Here is a 17,706-nt window from a genome sequence, read left to right as displayed (position 1 = left end):
CACAGATAGATTCAGACTTTTTGTCTGTGCAAGAGATTCACAAGAGTCTTTGCCAGTGCCACATTTCAGAAGTTTCAGTTTTCTTCTTGTGTGCAGTATTAGCTTCCCACAATTCACGTTGATAAATTGCTAGGGAAAAAATTAGATGTTTCATCCCTTTGTACATTTCAGGGTGCACACTTTCTTAAGAGAAGTGGTTTCTAATTGTAAGTAGTTCTAAAGAAATCAAAAGAGCCTCCTTGGTTGAATATATATGATCCCAGATAATTAAATTCATCTACTGCCTCCACAGCTTCCTTGTTAATTGTGACTTCCACTTGCATCTTGTTTTTGTTGGTTAAGTTACGTTTGTATTTTATTTTCATCACATTTGAATATTCCTCAGTTGCTGTTCTTACAGACTCCAGTTTTTGTTGTACTGCATCAGTTGTTGTTGCAAAGAGCATGTCATTTGCATATCTGCAGTTAATTAAGCAGTGTCCACCAATGGAGATCCCAGTTCCTTCTGCTTTGTTATATCTTCCAAGGCTTGTCTCATGATACATTCACTGTATGTGTTAAAGAGGTTTGGAAACAAAGTACATCCTTGTCTCTCACACTCTGCCGAGTGGAAAACCACTCCTTGTCACGTATTGACATTTACTCTGTTGTCTGTGGGTGGTGGTAGACCCTTGCAATGAATTCAGTTAATTGCTTTGAAATCCTCTTATCTGCAAGTATCCTCCAAAGACTGTCAGGTTGGATGTCATCCTATGCTTCTGAGCAGTGTATGAAGCATCTGATTAGTGGGCGATTGTAATCTCTTCATTTTTCAGTTATGGCAAAAAGTCATGGTTTGGTCATGTGCCTTGTCTGTCCCTGCAACTAGGTTGTTTTGGTGTTAGTTCCACTTCTATCCTTTGTTTCATGTGATCCTAGATTATATAGTCAATAGTTATTGTGCTCTGTTATGTTGCCTTCTTTGGTATGGGCAAAAAAATACCATCTGTCCCATTTCTAGTCATCCATACACCATTAACAAATTTTCCACATAGCTTGTGAATCTGTCTGCTCAGTTTGTACCTGGCTTGTCGACCAGTTTCCTCAAAATTAGATTCTTTAATACTTTCCTCATCTTGTGAATCTGTCTGCTCAGTTTGTACCTGGCTTGTCGACCAGTTTCCTCAAAATTAAATTCTTTAATACTTTCCTCATCATGTATCTTACATATAGTTTAGCCAGCCTCTAGATAGAATCTATCTATCTATCACCTTTCTGCCTAATTTGCGCAAATTATGACAGCACACTTCTGAGAGAGATACAAAATTGTCTCGAACATGAAAGTATTTCTTAATACAATAAAGTCTTGATCTAATAAGGTGGCATCTGCTAAACTCATAAGGGAATCAATTATAAAATGTATGTCAGCTGGATAGTGATTTTAATTATAAGACTGACAGGAACGATTATGCCATCATGAATATAAAGGGAGCAACTCTCAGAAAGGATAAGATGGCAGACTGGAACTTACTTATTTTTTGTTGATCATTTCGGTGCTAGGATCCCATACAAAAATAAAATCTTTTTTTGTAACTCTATTAAAACTAATGCATACATCAGTATTTTTAGTGGCAAAAAAGATATGTTATGCCATCTTAAACTGAAATTATCAATTTTACAAAAGAACTTGTTTCCTATTTATTAGAAACACTTGGTATTAATGCAACTCTGTCTGAAGTGCTGCCTATTTCACACTGCTTCCCCAACTAACTCTTGATTCTACATGTACTGCATTTTTATTTGTTTTAACTTACTGTAAAACATGATGACACATGTGAATGGTGCAGTATAGGTCAATGAATAATCACAACGTCAGTGCCATTGTGAAATCTCCATTGAGAATCTTCATTGTGAAACCACTGTGGGAGACTGGCGCCTTTTTTGCAAATCCTTGTGTAGCTGCCTTCTCGCAATGTTGCCAAGTGACTAGGAAGGTGTGAAAGCCAAACAGTAAAAGGGAAGATAAGTGTTAGGATCAGAATTACTATGTATGATTTGAAATCACATGGGGGTGTGAGAGAGGGATGCTATAAGGATGGGCTTCATTACAATGGGCACCCAAAGGAAATACAGCAGCCTGTCCCCAAATTCCTCTTGGGATTCTGGAGAACATGTTGGGGTGAAAGCCTGCCATGCTTTTAAAGGATGCAGTATGTGCTCTCCTTCACTGGTGATTCAACCTACCCCATGGGGTGCAGGGTGGAGAGAGGGAGGAGAGCCTGAGGGCAGGCATGGCCCCATTCTCACCACACCTCCTCCCACTGAAGAGGCCAACAGTGCTGGTTGCAGGGTCTTGGAATAGTCCTTTCACTCAAGACTGCAAATGACAGCAGTCCCTGTTCAGGGACACACAATATGAATGGCAGACCTGTACTATCTCTCTTGCATACCCCTGCAGCGCTTCTAATAGTCTCATTTAATGGATCATTTGTATTAATTACTGTTATAAAATGAATAATCTTGGATTAAAAGGCCATGTGTCTGTGGACCTTAAAGATAACTTCCTGTAAAACTACAGAAGACACCAGCTATAAGGTCCTTGGCTAAGGATGTGGGGAAGTAATATCTGAAAAGGCTAAATGGCCTATTTTTCTCAGTTTGAACACATCAGCATCCAAACTATATTATCATTAAAGTGAAACAAAGGGCCAAATTTATCAACTCCATGATCTAAATGAAGTTACATCAGAGATTAATTTAATCCATAATGTTTACTCACCTGATACCCACCAAATGATGGGTTGTGTATAGCTTGAGTAGAAGTAAATCAAGTGACCCTCCCAGAATCTACCTTTCAAGCCAATGTTCATTCCATTTCTTCTGAAGAGATTTTAAATTATTTGGGGAACAAAATTTGACTAAGGTAATGTCTGCAAAGACATCTTGGTGAGTCATAAAGTATAGTAAATTCTTCATGTGTGTCATTGGTCTTACACATGCAGACTGGCATTAACAATTACTACAAAGGCAAATACCACGCCAGAATTCTTTAGGCAAGTTTGAACAAAAGAATCCTATATTCTGCTTGGCTGCGTCTAGATGGGCATGATTTTCCGGAAATGCTTTTAACGGAAAACTTTTCCGTTAAAAGCATTTTCGGAACAGAGCGTCTAGATTGGCACGGACGCTTTTCCGCAAAAGCATTTTTTGCGGAAAAGCGTCCATGCCAATCTAGACGCGCTTTTCCGCGCCATTTTCGTGATCGGGGCTCTTTTGCGGAAAACAAATCTGAGCTGTCTACACTGGCCCTTTTGCACAAAAGCTTTGCGCAAAAGTTACTTTTGCCTGAACGGGAGCAGAATAGTATTTTCACAAGAAGCACTGATTTCTTACAGTAGGAAGTCAGTGCTTTTGCGGAAATTCAAGTGGCCAGTGTAGACAGCTGGCAAGTTTTTCCGGAAAAGTGGCTGATTTTCCGGAAAAACTGACCAGTCTAGACACAGCCCTTGTGTTTGATAAAACTGATGATTAAATAAGCCTTACTACTCAGCCATTGACAAAAATTCAAAGATTTTTTTTATGCTAATATGGCCTTTGAATCAGTGAAAGTGACCTGAGCATGACTTGCACAACTTTTGCAGTTGGCCTGCCAGAGATGCATAACACATGAATTTTATTATGTAGCATACAGTTTGAAAAACTATTTCTTTACTCTTTGTATTAAAGTACAGGCAGTCCCCGACTTACGTGGATCCGACTTACGTCGGATCCCTAGATACGAACGGGGTGAGGCAACTCCCGCACATGCGCAGCAGCATTCCCGGGGCTCGCTCACCTGGGTCCTAGGATCCTCCTCCTCCTCGGGCCGGCTCCGACTGGGGTCCCGCAGAGCTGCCGGGCAGAGGAAAAGTGCCTCCCCACGCCCCTGCCCCCCCCCCGCGGCCTCGCATCCTGCACGCCTCCCCCCTCCCCCCTGCCAGCAACAGGCTGCCGAACAGCAGACAAAAGCAGCCTCTCCACCCCTCCTCCCCCTATACATGCTGGGCTCCCTGGGCAAACAAAGACTCCACCAAAACAAACAAAGTGCTGGCCTCATTGTGTTAGCAAAAAAAAGGACCCTCCTCCTAGAACCCTGGGTGGTGTGTGGAAATAAAGCTATTAGCTCAAAGCATGGTGCAGAGCTGTTTGGTATTTGATGAGTTACTCCTTTAGTCCTGAGTTTGTCACAGGGACAGAAATAGATGTGAAATCTTCTGAACAGGGGAACAGACAGCAAAACAAACATTAGAGGGGAGTTAACCTTTCCCTATGCTATCCAAAACTAAAAAAAATGTTTGGCTAGAGTTTCCCCTATAATATGTACCAGTTCCGACTTACATACAAATTCAACTTAAGAACAAACCTACAGTCCCTATCTTGTACGTAACCCGGGGACTGCCTGTAAAAGCTTAGTCATTATACAACTCAGCCTTCCTATTGATAAAGAGATTGCACAGATCATTTAGAGTACACTTACTTCATTTGGTGCTGTTGGAGGAATAAAAGAAAAAGCATATGTTACTATTTTTAAGGCCAAATTTGCCCAGAAACTGAACAAAATATTCACTTTTTTTAATATTATTGTGTTCCAAGAGATGTGTCTTGAAGTTTCCTTTCAGCAACTGAAAGGTTTTGAGACTTTTATTGTTTGCATTTCACATACTCCTCATTTCTTTTGTAAGTTTACCTTCCTACTATAAGTTTACTGTTGCTCCAGACTTTTATAACTGTAATGTGGATCTCATCACCAAAGTTAATTAGGTTTCCATGGATGTGCACAGTTGAATGATTCTTTCACCAGTAAATACTGTCAATGATTTAATCTGTACACTTTTTCCATATTTAGATTTTCACCTTTTGTTAAGGTTATAGGAGTTGCTGTCAGTACTTTGACAGGCTGGCAAGCTTATTACAAATGCTGCTTTTGCCCCAGATATATTTAGAAAGGCGTTCTAAAGTACAAAATCAAAAAGCATTCGACACCAAGCTTGCTGCTTGTTCTGTAAGCTACAGCATTCTTCTGGTCAAGTGAAATTTTTATCACGTCAGAAGTTCTGCCATATCTACATCCTTTAACTATTGACATGTTTCTAACCTTTTAGCGGACCAGCCTAATATTGGTAAAGGTCTGGCTGGTTTTTAAAGCAAGTTTCCGCTTTTCTGTTTGTTCTCATCTTGTATAAACACCCTCCACTTTTCTACTCCATAGAGTCAATGTGCTTTATGTACCAAGTGACAGGATGATATGGGTAGCAGGGATGGGGACTTGAGGAAGAAAATTGAACAAAGTATCACATCCAATTTCTTGTTCTATTCCAAATAAGAAAATGTCATAAGTGAGTACACATCTACTTTTACCATGTGCTTTAATGTGCACCCCAAAAGCTATGGGGAATCTCCTCTGTACTGTGGTTAAAAAAATTATTATAGTCATACAACATGCTTTGCATTATTGCTGAAATTCTGCCAGGTGCTACCGATGGGCACACCAAAGACATGTGGTTGCCAGTACTAGCATTTATATTGACCTGCACAAAAAATGCATGTAGAGTTTGCTCTATGGGTTCTCTGAACTCAGATCAGCATGTAGGGCTTCCAGGGTGTGAGGTATGCATTGCTTGAAATTAATCTCTGTGCAGTGCATTTGCTCAAGGCCTACACACTTCAGGTCTTTAAATTTCCAGTTTCCTGCATGGGATATTTCTTACATAGAGGACAATCTAGGCCCTACTATAAAAAGATTTTGAACAAAATCTCACAGAAATATTTGTCAAGCTAAAGATCGTAGGCAAGCCTAAAACATAGATTAGTATACCTGGAAAATTGTCTAACAGAGACATCTTTCATAAGGCATAAATTTTGTCTAAGTGACATTTTTTGTTGCTTCTGCATCCCTTAAGTCAGGGGGTGGGGAACCTAAGGCCTGGGGGCTGGATGTGGACCCCATCTTGTCTGCATCAGGCCTCCTTGGCTTGGGGCTCTCCCCCAGCATTGGGGAGCCAGCCAGCTTCTCACTTATGTGCAGTCCCCTACTGATTTTTCTGTGCATCTGTGGCCCCCAACCCAAAAAAGGTTCCCCACCCCTGCCTTAAGTCATGATGTTAAATTAGTCATTTTTATACCAGAGAAACTTTAATATTTACACCCATCTGAACTCCAGAACACTGACAAGACAAAGCCATTTTTATACAACTATAAGCAGCGTATTTTTCTAAAATTTTAAAAAATAGGGTAGAACAGTTGCAAATACCATATCTTTTATCAATAAAATGGTTTAAAGTAACAATGAATCACTCACATTCTCTAGGTGTTATATGCTTGTATTAGTCATTTTGTCCAGTGCATATTGGACTTCAGACAGACAAAACATTGTGCAAGGTGGATAATATAAGAATATCTGTGTGCAAACAGCTGATGATGTAGAAAAATGGAGATGGTGGCTTTTTTAAACATTTATAGACAATGAACTTGGTAAGTCAGGTCATAGAACAGTTTAAAAGAACCCTGTATTACTTATGTAGCAAAAACTGCCACTGTCTCTTCACCCAGCCATTGATTTACTTGAGTTAAACTTATTCCACATATATAGAGCTGAAATACTTAGGTTTCTTTTGGGTGGATCGTAAGTCAGTGGGGAAGGTGAAATCCATCACCATACCCAACCGAGCGCCAATGTGTAGAACTGCCATTCAGTCCACCTTCTGCAACACCTCCTCCATGGCTAATCTTCTTATGGCTTCAATTGCATTCACAGTCCCAATGTTTTGGTTGCACTAAGTACTAGCCACTGGATCTGTGTCAACACTGATCTGCAACCCATCCCAATGCTCAATTCCCTGGCCTACTCACATGTGTTCTCCTGCATTAGCCTATGCAAGGCTGGTATAAAGTTGGACGGGAAATGGTTTTCCGCTCCTGTAAGAATTTTCAGGAGGCTTGTTCATCTGTGAGAAATTGAAAAGTTGAAATTAAAAAAAAATGTTAACAGAAAATCCAGAGGGAAATAAATTGCATCATATTAACTAAAACACTTCATTTTGTTTTCAACCATTTAAATAAACCCTGCATTTTTACACTATAAATATTGAAATGAAAAATTATTTTGACCAAAATTTTGGGATATTTTGATAATTGTTAAATCTTCTTTCAAAATTTTTTGAAGTAGTCCAAACTATCTCCTTCCTGTAAACAGTTTTCAACAAATTGGCATTTTCAATGAAAACACATTTTGTTCAAAGATTCCTAACCAGGATTAGGCTGGCAAGTAAAAATTCTTCTTGCAGTACAACCCTTGTGCAATTGCTCAGCTGGCAGACTCATTAGAGCATCTATGTGGAGCAATGTGTTGACTCTACACACCAGGATGCACTTCACTTTTTGGACCAAACTTTGGTCTTCTTACTCCTTGCTCCAGTGAACAATTACTCCATTGAGCAGTCCTCTTGACTTTACTGGGGCTTATACTATAAGGAATGGTTCACTGTTGTGGGTAAAGGGGTCATAATCTGGCTTTTTGTGAATAAGCAACAATCATATTTTAATGCATGCATTCTTTCACCCAGTGTCTGAAAACTTTGGATTCCAGTGAAAATAACTGGTAATTCACCACTAGTTTATGTTACCAAAGTGTAAAACTGCTGTTTTTTATTGTCCCAATATAACCTAAATTGTTAATCTGACAGGTTTATAGGAAAGCTGAAAAGAGTACAAAAATGTTTTTAATATTTCTTATGTCTTCTGCAATAACATCTAAATTAGTCATTCCTTTTCACTAACGATCTGTGCTACATTAGCAATCATATCTCTAATTTGATGCATAAATAGAATCTATGCTCTCAAAAATGAGGAGGTTAGTTAAACAGAAATTAAAAGGTAGAGTGACAAAAGTAAAATCCCTCCTAGCTACATGGAAACTTTTCAAAGACACTATAATAGAGGACCAACTTAACTGTATACCCCAAATAAAAAACACAGTTAGAGAACCAAAAAAAGTGCCACTGTGGCTTAACAACCAAGTAAAAGAAGCAGAGAGAGATAAAAAATGACATCATTTAAAAAGTGGAAGTTAAATCCTAGGCTGTGTCCAGACTCCATGCCTCCGTCGACGGAGGCATGTAGATTAGCCAGATCGGAAGAGGGAAATGAAGCAGCGATTAAAATAATCGCGGCTTCATTTACATTTAAATGGCTGCCCCGATCTGCCGATCAGCTGTTTGTCGGCAGATCGGGAGAGTCTGGAGGCGATGCCCCGACAAAGAAGCCTTTCTTCATCGACACAGGTAAGCCTCGTGAAACCAGGTTTACCTGTGTCGATGAAGAAAGGCTTCTTTGTCGGGGCATCGCGTCCAGACTCACCCGATCTGCCGACAAACAGCAAATCGGCAGATCGGGGCAGCCATTTAAATTTAAATGAAGCCGCTATTATTTAAATCGCGGCTTCATTTCCCTCTTCCGATCTGGCTAATCTACATGCCTCCGTCGACGGAGGCATGGAGTCTGGACACAGCCCTAGTGAGGAAAACAGAAAGAAGCATAAACTTTGTCAAATTAATTGTAAAAATATAAGAAAGCCAAAATGGAGTTTGAAGAACAGCTAGCTAAAAACTCAAAAATTAATAGCAAAAGGTTTTTTAAGTACATCAGAAGCAGGAAGCCTGCTAAACAATCTGCTACCCAATTACTGGTATATAAGTCCTACGAACCACACCATTTTAAAACCTCTTCAGTTTATAACAAAATATTTGTAAGTATGCATAAGCACAAATCATATACATCTGATTTTAAATTATCTGTTCTGACATATGCAAAAGAAAATGGCAATAGAGCCATGGGGAGAAAATTTTCCATCAATGAAAAGTCTGTTCAGGAGTGGAGAAAAGAAGAGGTGGAGATTGAGAAATTAAATCCTAGGAAAAGAGCATGCCGAGGAAAGAAAGCCAACTGGCCAAAACTAGAAGAAAACCTAGTGAAGTGGGTTCTTGCACAGAGAGATAGCCAATGTGCGGTATCATGTTGGTTTTGTCTTCTTTTAATTTGAGTAAAATTAAAAGACATGTATACCCCGTGGGGGGGGGGGGAGGAGGGTGAGAGGGAGGGAGAGTGGGGATCGTAAAAACATGTTTAACCCGTGGGTTATATTCGCTAATTCACGGTAACTGAACATAATTTATTGGGGAAAAGTCAACATGATTTCTGTAAAAGGAAATCATGCCTTACTAATGTACTAGAATTCTTTGAGGGGATCAACAAACGTGGACAAGGGAGATCCAGTAGCTATAGTGTATTTAGATTTCCAAAAAGCCTTTGACAAGGTCCCTCACCAGAGGCTCTTAAGTAAAGTAAGATGCCATGAGATAAGAGGGAAGGTCCTCTCATTGATTGATAACTGATTAAAAGTCAGGAAACAAAGGGTAGGAATAAATGGTAACTTTTCAGAATGGAGAGAGGTAACTAGTGCTGTCCCCTAAGAATCTGTCCTGGGACCAATCCTATTCAACCTATTTAATAAATGATCTAGAGAAAGGGGTAAACAATGAGGTGGCAAAATAAGTAGATGATACTAAACTGCTCAAGATAGTCAAGACCAAAGCAAACTGTGAAGATCTTCAAAAAGATCTCACCAAACTAAGTGATTGGGTAACACAATGGCAAATGAAATTTAATGTTGGTAAATGTAAAGTAATGCACACTGGAAAAAAATAATTCCAACTATACATACAATATGATGGAGACTAATTTAGCTATAACTAATCAAGAGAAAATCCTAATTTAGCTATAACTGCTCAAGAGATAATCCTACTCTTCTGAGCTGCTCTGGGGTCTAAGAAGAACAAATGCTGTCTTGTTTTCTCTCAGCTGAATGCCAAGTTCAGTAGTATATGGAGTTTTTGATCTTACCTTCTTTAAATTTTTCTATGTCCTTCTGGCAGCTTATATTCTTTTTCAGTCCAGTACTTATGGAAACCAATGCTAACTACATGAAGTGGCTATCATTCCAATGTGAGACCACCAGTTTCTGTGAGACTGCAGGAGCAGTCCAATGACCTGGTGGGTGTTTTCAAATAGCAAAACTGTAGCCATCTCTTAAAATCATAACTCCCACTAAGGTCATCCCTTCTACTAGCAGACCTTTCAATTCCTACCATTGACAGACATGGCAGAACCGGGGTTTTCTAACGAAACATCGTTGTTTAAAAGGTGTGTTCTAAAAGGAGCTTGTTGGGCCCCCATGTAGAAGATAACTATCACCAGCTCTAGGCAATGAGATCATTGGCTTTTATGCAGTAATAAAGTACACTACAGTGAGAAAAGATTGCAGTAAAAATGTGCAGTAAATCATAAATACAGCTACCTCCAATGGCACACATTTTGACTGGAAAAATCTTCCCTGGTTTTTTTTTGTGCCTCTGCATCCTGTTTGCTTTCACACTCCAGTGGAGAGTTCAGCTATTGAAAAAGAGGTGAAGAGGGCTTAAATGACCATGCACTTGACTCCCTTTGGCGTTTTGAGTATTCTAAGGATATTTCCTTCCTCTATTCTCATCTCATTTCACATGTGCTCATGTACACGCACATGGAGCTAATTAGTGTACAAAGATGCCTTTGGCGAGTCAGCAAACTTTCTGGATAATGTGTTTTGAGAGGCAGGGGAAGGGTTTTTGTTTGTTTCTCTTTTGCATAACTTACAGGGAGCAATATTGCTGGGCTGAACAGAATAATGAATCAGTTAAATGCATAAGTAATGCCCTGACCTTGGTGGAACTGGGTGACTCAGAGTTGATAATAGGATGCAGAACATACCTGCATAAATCTGGTTTGGATTTTAAGTGTCTGGAAATAGTTACTGTCAGTGGGCTATTCACTGGCTAATGTGAAATGAGTTGATAATTTCACACTGGCACCTCTTTGGCAACTGGACAGCACAGTTGGCACCAGGTCTTAGCAGGAAGGTCGGCTACTGGGCACTCATCAATTTCTAGAGACTAGTGGTCAGATCAGTTGTCTTTGTTTTAAATGTATGTTAAATGTTGTCAGGGATGGTACTTGGTCCTGCTGTGAAGGCAGGGGACTGGACTTGATGACCTTTCAAGGTCCCTTCCAGTTCTAGGAGATAGGCAATCTCCATTAATTTAAAAATTTAAAAAAATTTAATTTACCACTTGCATTGCCATAATTTGTCTGTGAATGATTAGGGGACTTTGTAACAGGTTTAAACACATGGGTATCTGTGGTATGATGTTTTCACTGAGAGCCCTTCCCTATAGAACAACAACCTAGGCTAGTGAGTGGGCTGCATGAGTGACCCTCCTTCATCTCAGTGGACTGCAAGATTGTCATTATCAAGATAGTCTCCCGAGATAGGGGAATTTGCTCACCAGGCTTGCGTACCTAGAATTTGTGGGCTGTGCTGATTGACCCATTTGATTGGATGCAGAGGGCGTGCATGGCTCTCACAGTCAATGTGGTATGCAATCAGCAAACACTCATACCATGTGCCCTTTTTTTATGTGAGTGTCACTTTAGTACTATGGGTAGGGAAAACAAACTACATGGATGGAAACCAGTGGAATCTGGCAGCCCTGCGCATGGCCAATGGTAAACAAAGTGTATTGTGGGCCACACATAGAACCCCACTGGGCCACCTGCAGGCCACAGGTAGCCCACCACTGCTGCAGAACCTGAGCCTCTCCCCACTCCAACAAAACCCATGTTTCTATGACTTTGGGGTTCCCTACAAATGTTGTCTATTTCCCAGGCTTTCTCTGAGATGAGATATAGTGTGGTTTCAGGTACCTGTGGTTACTTGGTGTGTTTGTTTTGGTTTTTTTTCCCCCAGATTTTTTATTTGGGCAGATTTATCAGACTGTGGTCATGTTTGACTTCATGTGTATGCATCTTATAAATTCTGAACATAGGACAAGCATATTTACTTTTATAAATCTCAAAACCTAAAATAAAACCTGCCTGGAGAACTTGAAATCTGGCAGCTTTCATCCACACTAAATTCGCTGAGCAAATCTTTAATAGATCTCATCCTGAATGCTGTCTTATAAACAGTGGCAATCACATCATCTAATGTGGCTTGCTACTGTTTTCATCTGGTGGTTTGGTGGATGAACGGATGATGATTTGTATTACACTAGTTTCCAGATTCCCAATAACAACCAGGTCTCTCAGTGTGGGAAGATAAATAAACACAGTAAGAATCAGTCCTTGCCCTATAGATTTTTGCAATTTAGTCTAACAAGCTGGAACAGGCATGCAGGGCTGGTCTTAATCAATTGGCAGCCCTGGGTGACCACTCTGCTCGCCCGTAGGGTTCCCAGATGGTTTCCGAAAAAACACCAGTAAAAGATTTGTAAAGCAAAATTTTTTTCCCCTGGGGAGTAACCAGGGAAACCCAGGGAGAGGATTCGGGAAGTTGGGCTGAAATGCAGTCGTGGCCCGCCCCTACGACCAGCTCTGTCGGCGGCCCCTGGAAAATGGTGGCCCTGGGTTACCGCCTGGCTTGCCTGCCCCTAAGACTGGCTCTGCAGGCACGTATAGAAGACAAAGGAACAATAGGAAGAGGAGATGATGCTAACAACAGTGGAATACCAGGTTGATTGGATATGCTCTGTTCCAGGCCTGGCCAAAGAGTGTGCGGGCCCAAAGCAGCATGCTGAGTCACATGGCCACGCAGCTCCCACCGAGCTGGGCAGCATGGGGCCCTGAATGCACAGAGTTGCGGGGCCCTGAATGTGCGGGGCCTAAGGCTGGGCCTGCTCTGTGCTAAGCTTGCAGTTTTCCAGACAGGAATTATATACTCCAAAGAGGAGGGATTAATGTATTTCTACATCTCACCATTAACATTATTCTCCTTCCCTAAAACTCTTCTCTGTTATGACGCCATCAAAAAACTTGACAAAGATTAGCTAGCTAGCATGTTGTTACCCCTATTTTTTATGAGGGAGAAGGCACAGAGATGCTTGACCCAGATCCTCACAGACTTTCAGGCACCTTACACCCATTGAAACTAATAGGAGTTAGGTGCCTATGTATCTCTTGGAATTTGGGCACTATAGATAGAGCAGATGTTAGAATAAGGGTTGTGGAGATAGGTAGGGAAGGACAAAGCTGTAGATCCTGGAAAGGAGCAAAAATCTGCGGTGTGATGGGTAGTTTTGAATAGAGGAGCCAAAGGGACAAGCCAGGAAGATGACTTTAATAGCAGTGTTTTGAATGGATCTGAATGGGAGAGAGGGGGATATCAGGAAGGCAAGGAAAAAAAAGTTGCAGCAGTCAAAATAGGTGAGAAATACCCATCTGAAGGATTAGACTACACTGTAGCGCTTGCTCCCATGACAAAAAAATTAAAAAACAAAAACTGAGGCCACTCTATTTAACTGTATATAAGACCACTTTATATGGCTTTTCAGCCAAAATAAAATCCATTTTAGTGATCTGGGTACATAATGTGTGGAATATTTTTGTTATTATTTTTATTTAACTGTTTTAGAGTCAAAACATACCAAGTGTGCCTTTTGGTGAATCATAGAGATCAATTCTGCAAAATGTTATTAGTGGGCGTTGTGTTGTTTTGCTGTTTGCCAACATTTTGTTGCCCCACACAGAAGAATCTTTCTAAAGATACTGAAGTGATAAGACAAATATTTAGCAACATACAGTGAAGCAGTCAGATGAAGTGGTCATTTAAAATGTTAATGCCCACACATGTCTAGGGAATAGTAAACAACGTTGAAGTCATTCCTAATTATTGGTTCTCCACTATCAGTCATCAACTCCTCCTTCTCTAGATACTATTATTTATAGAAACGACTATTAAGCTACTTTAAATTTGGAGTGAACAATTATTTAATTGAAATAAATCTGAACTTGTATTTAGTGATCTGAATTCCTAGCCTTAGTCATTCATCTATCATTCATGACAATTATATATCTGGAATGTGACATGTGCATAATTAAGATTAATTAAAGCCACCAGCAGTATGCTAAAAGGCTTACATTTGAAATAGGGATTCCAATAAGTAAGGCCATTAGTCAGAAATGATTATTTGAAATATATCTTCTTGAAAATTTGGAAAAATAAATCACTAATTTTCTAGATAGAGCTGGAGAAAACATCAGTTTGGTATTTAATTTTAGAAAAACCAATTAACTGAGGTGGTGTAAATCTGAACCACATTTTATTCAAACTCTAGCATCCCAGAAAGGGGATATGTGGCAGGTAAATGGTTCCAGTATTGGCCCATCTGTATTAGGGATGTGAAAGTGTAACCGTTTACATGGTTAACCGATTAGCCTGGGCTCATTGGTTAATGTGCACAGTTATACGCAGTCCCTCCCTTTTACTGCCTCTGTATCATAGGCAGAAATGCGAGAGGAAGGTGGGAGTGCCAGCTATCCATGCGCAACGGCTACAGCCTCCACCCTGCATGTAACTGTGTAAACACTGAAATTTTCGGCTGTTACACGAGTACTTTAAATAAACGAATTTTAATATCCCTATTCTGCATAAGGAGTTTATTGTTCTAAATACATAAATAAGAATTCAATGTACCAGCAAGACTGCCCCAAGATAGCAGGACACTTCCCACTTTTAGTTTCTATAACTTTGGTTTATAATCCCTAAGGCTGTGTCCAGACTCAGGGTTTTTTTCGGGAAAAGTAGCCTTTTTCCGAAAAAACTTCACCTGCGTCTAGATTGCAGCCGCGTTCTTTCGAAATTAAATCGAAAGAACGCGGCTTTTCTTTCGACGGCGGTAAACCTCATTTCACGAGGAAGAACGCCTTCTTTCGAAAGTGCTTCTTTCGAAAGAAGGCGTTCTTGAATGTAAATAGGGCTTCTTCGAAAGAGAGCATCCAGACTCACTGGGTGCTTTCTTTCGAAAAAGCGGCTTGCTCTTTCGAAAGTTCCGCGTGCAGTCTAGACGCTCTCTTTCAAAAGAGGCTCTTTCAAAAGTATCTTTCGAAAGAGCCTCTTTCGAAAGAGGCTTGCAGTCTAGACATAGCCTAATTTATCTTCTAGCTCTGTTCAAAGTGTAACAGCTCTCACTCAAAGGTGTACTGTCTAGTGGTTGCTTTAGATCTGGGTGCATGATACAACATGGCAAAATATCTCATGTTCTTTATCCCTCCCTGTAGGCTTAACAAGTTTCCTAAAACTTTCCAGCAAGGTATGATGGAATCTAACATGCACACTCTCAGAATGCAGTTATTTGCCATCATGAGTTTACAAAGGGAGCATAGGATAGGTTCCACGGTCACTGTACCATATTGTATAGCTAACTCATTACTGTAAAACACTCAATTTTTAGAAAGACTTTAAAAGGTTAATTAAAAACCACCCTTTTTCTTGGATACAGGGACCTTTACACAAAAGGCAAGTTAGTTAAATTATTTATTGCAAGATCTGAGATTTTGTTTTTCTAATTTAACATGCTTATGCCAAATTCTGCTTTGTTACACAGTTCTCAGAATTTAGCTCATGCTTTTCTAGGTTTTGCATTAAAACCCAGTTCAGCAAAGCACTTAAGCACCATGCTTAAGCACCTATTGACTTCAATACTTAATTTTGAGATTGTGTCTAATTGCTTTGTTGAATGTGGGGTTTTGTTTACCAGTTGAATAAAACTATAAGGAGATGACTAGCTGTTCTTTTTTTTTTTTTTAGCCAGCTCAGAAATATTTTTAGAGTCTGACAAAATAATTCTGTATAACAAAACAAAGTAAGCTGTTGAAAAAGAGGAAATAATGTCTCAAGCTAAGTCAGGAAAACATTACCATCTTTCTAATTACTAATCCTTTTGATGTTGTCAACTTGTACCTTAAGCAAGAGAAATCATTGTTTAACTTCCTTCCTATTTAATGTGGTCACTTCATTGCTTACAAAAATGGCCATTGCTGGTAACACTGACCATTTAAGGCCTAAATGGTGACATACAGGCACAGCTTTGTGTTAGGGGTGGTTCCACGGTGAACAGCTCAGAGAGAGCAGTGGGAAGCATTCTGCCTTGAGGTGGAAAGTGGCTTCCAGAGCTTCCTAGAGCACACAGAGAATGTGCCCCCTGCGCAACATCCCACTGCAGAGTACCTCTTACTCTTCCTTGAATGGCGGGCTGACTCTATTTATCAGTGCAATGGGAGGCAGAGCCATGTCTTCTCCCAGCCCCATATGGGGATTCTATGCAGGGCTGACCTTTAGGGTGGGTGATGAGGGCCCCCACCCACGATGGTCCCCCAAAGGGGACACTGTGAGTAGGATTTTTAGCCCCACCTGACCTGCTGAGGGTAGCTGGGCTGATGGAGGTGGTAGGTGAGCAGCAGCGCTGGGCGTGGGGAGACCCAAGATGCAGGGCAGCTGGATGACCAGCCAACCCCTCTGGAGCAGGGGCACCACTCCTCTCCCTGCTCCACGTGTGCAGCCATTGTTGTTCCTGCCTCGTCCCTTTGCCCCAGAGCCGCAAGGAACATGTCCTTAAGCAAAGACTCTGAACTTTCACACTGAACTTGATTCAAAATTAGAGGGAGGGCTTTATACTGATACAATACAAGAATATTCCTGCTTGGAAGCAGAGTTCAAATGTCACACTGTCTGTGTGGAATGCAAGTCCATCTGGGCTCTGAGGTACCATTATATTGTCTTTCATGGGGCCTTATTATGCTCCAAAATGTAAACTTGTTTTAAATGATTTTGCACCATGTGTGGTATCAACACGTTAACAGGTTTCCATGCAGCTTGTGAATGTGACTGATCCCCTGCTTTCAAACCTGGTCCCAAACATGCTGAAAATGTCTTGAACCACATTATTGTGCAGACAGGTGCATGCAAACCTGGCTAGCCAGTCTAGAGGAAATTGTGTTTCTCAGACTGAAAAACAAGGGGTAGTGCCAAGTGGAGGGAATATAATTACTGTACCTCAGAATCCAGACACAAAATGTTCACAGAAATAGTTTAAAAAGAAATGCTGCTGAAATATGGTGCCAGATTAAAAGAGTGACTAAAGTTGACTATATTGCTACGTCTATACTGCAAGGCTTTCCCGCAAGAGGAAATACAAATAGAGCGCTCATTTGCATATGTCGCGCTCGCATTTGCAATTCCTCTTCGGATCCCTTTTGCACAAGAGGTTTTTGCGCAAAAAAGAGCTGTGTAGACGGCTCCTTTTTGCACAAAACCCCCCTCTTGCGCAAGAGCTGTTCTTCCTGAAAAAATGAGGAACAACGGCTCTTGCGCAAAAGGGTTTTTTTGCGCAAAAATGAGCCATCTACATAACTCTTTTTTGCATAAAAGCCTCTTGCGAAACAGGGATCCAAAGAGGAAATGCAAATGTGAGTGTGACATATGCAAATGAGCACTCCATTTGCATTTCCTCTTGTGGAAAAGCCTTGAAGTATAGATGTAGCCCTTGTGTGCATTATCACGTCACTAGGTCAGAGCCTCAGCTCATCCTCCATAAGTTCTGCCAATTTACACTAACTAAGGATCAGGCTTGGTTTATTTAGTGACTAAATTCTGTAGTCTTTGCTTAGTTTTGGCCCCATTTTATCAGTCCTTCCTCAGGCCAGGTCTACACTAGGAAATCAGGTCAGTATAACTAAGTTATTCATCAGTATAAAAAATCCACAGCCCAGTGTGACGCAGTTAGACCAAATTACCGCCTGGTGCAGACAGCACTGTGTGGACAT

This window comes from Pelodiscus sinensis, chromosome 1 (assembly GCF_052426305.1).
Source record: "Pelodiscus sinensis isolate ZL-2025 chromosome 1, ASM5242630v1, whole genome shotgun sequence".
Taxonomy (NCBI): Eukaryota; Metazoa; Chordata; order Testudines; family Trionychidae; genus Pelodiscus; species Pelodiscus sinensis.
Note: the sequence above shows the minus strand (reverse complement) of the source record.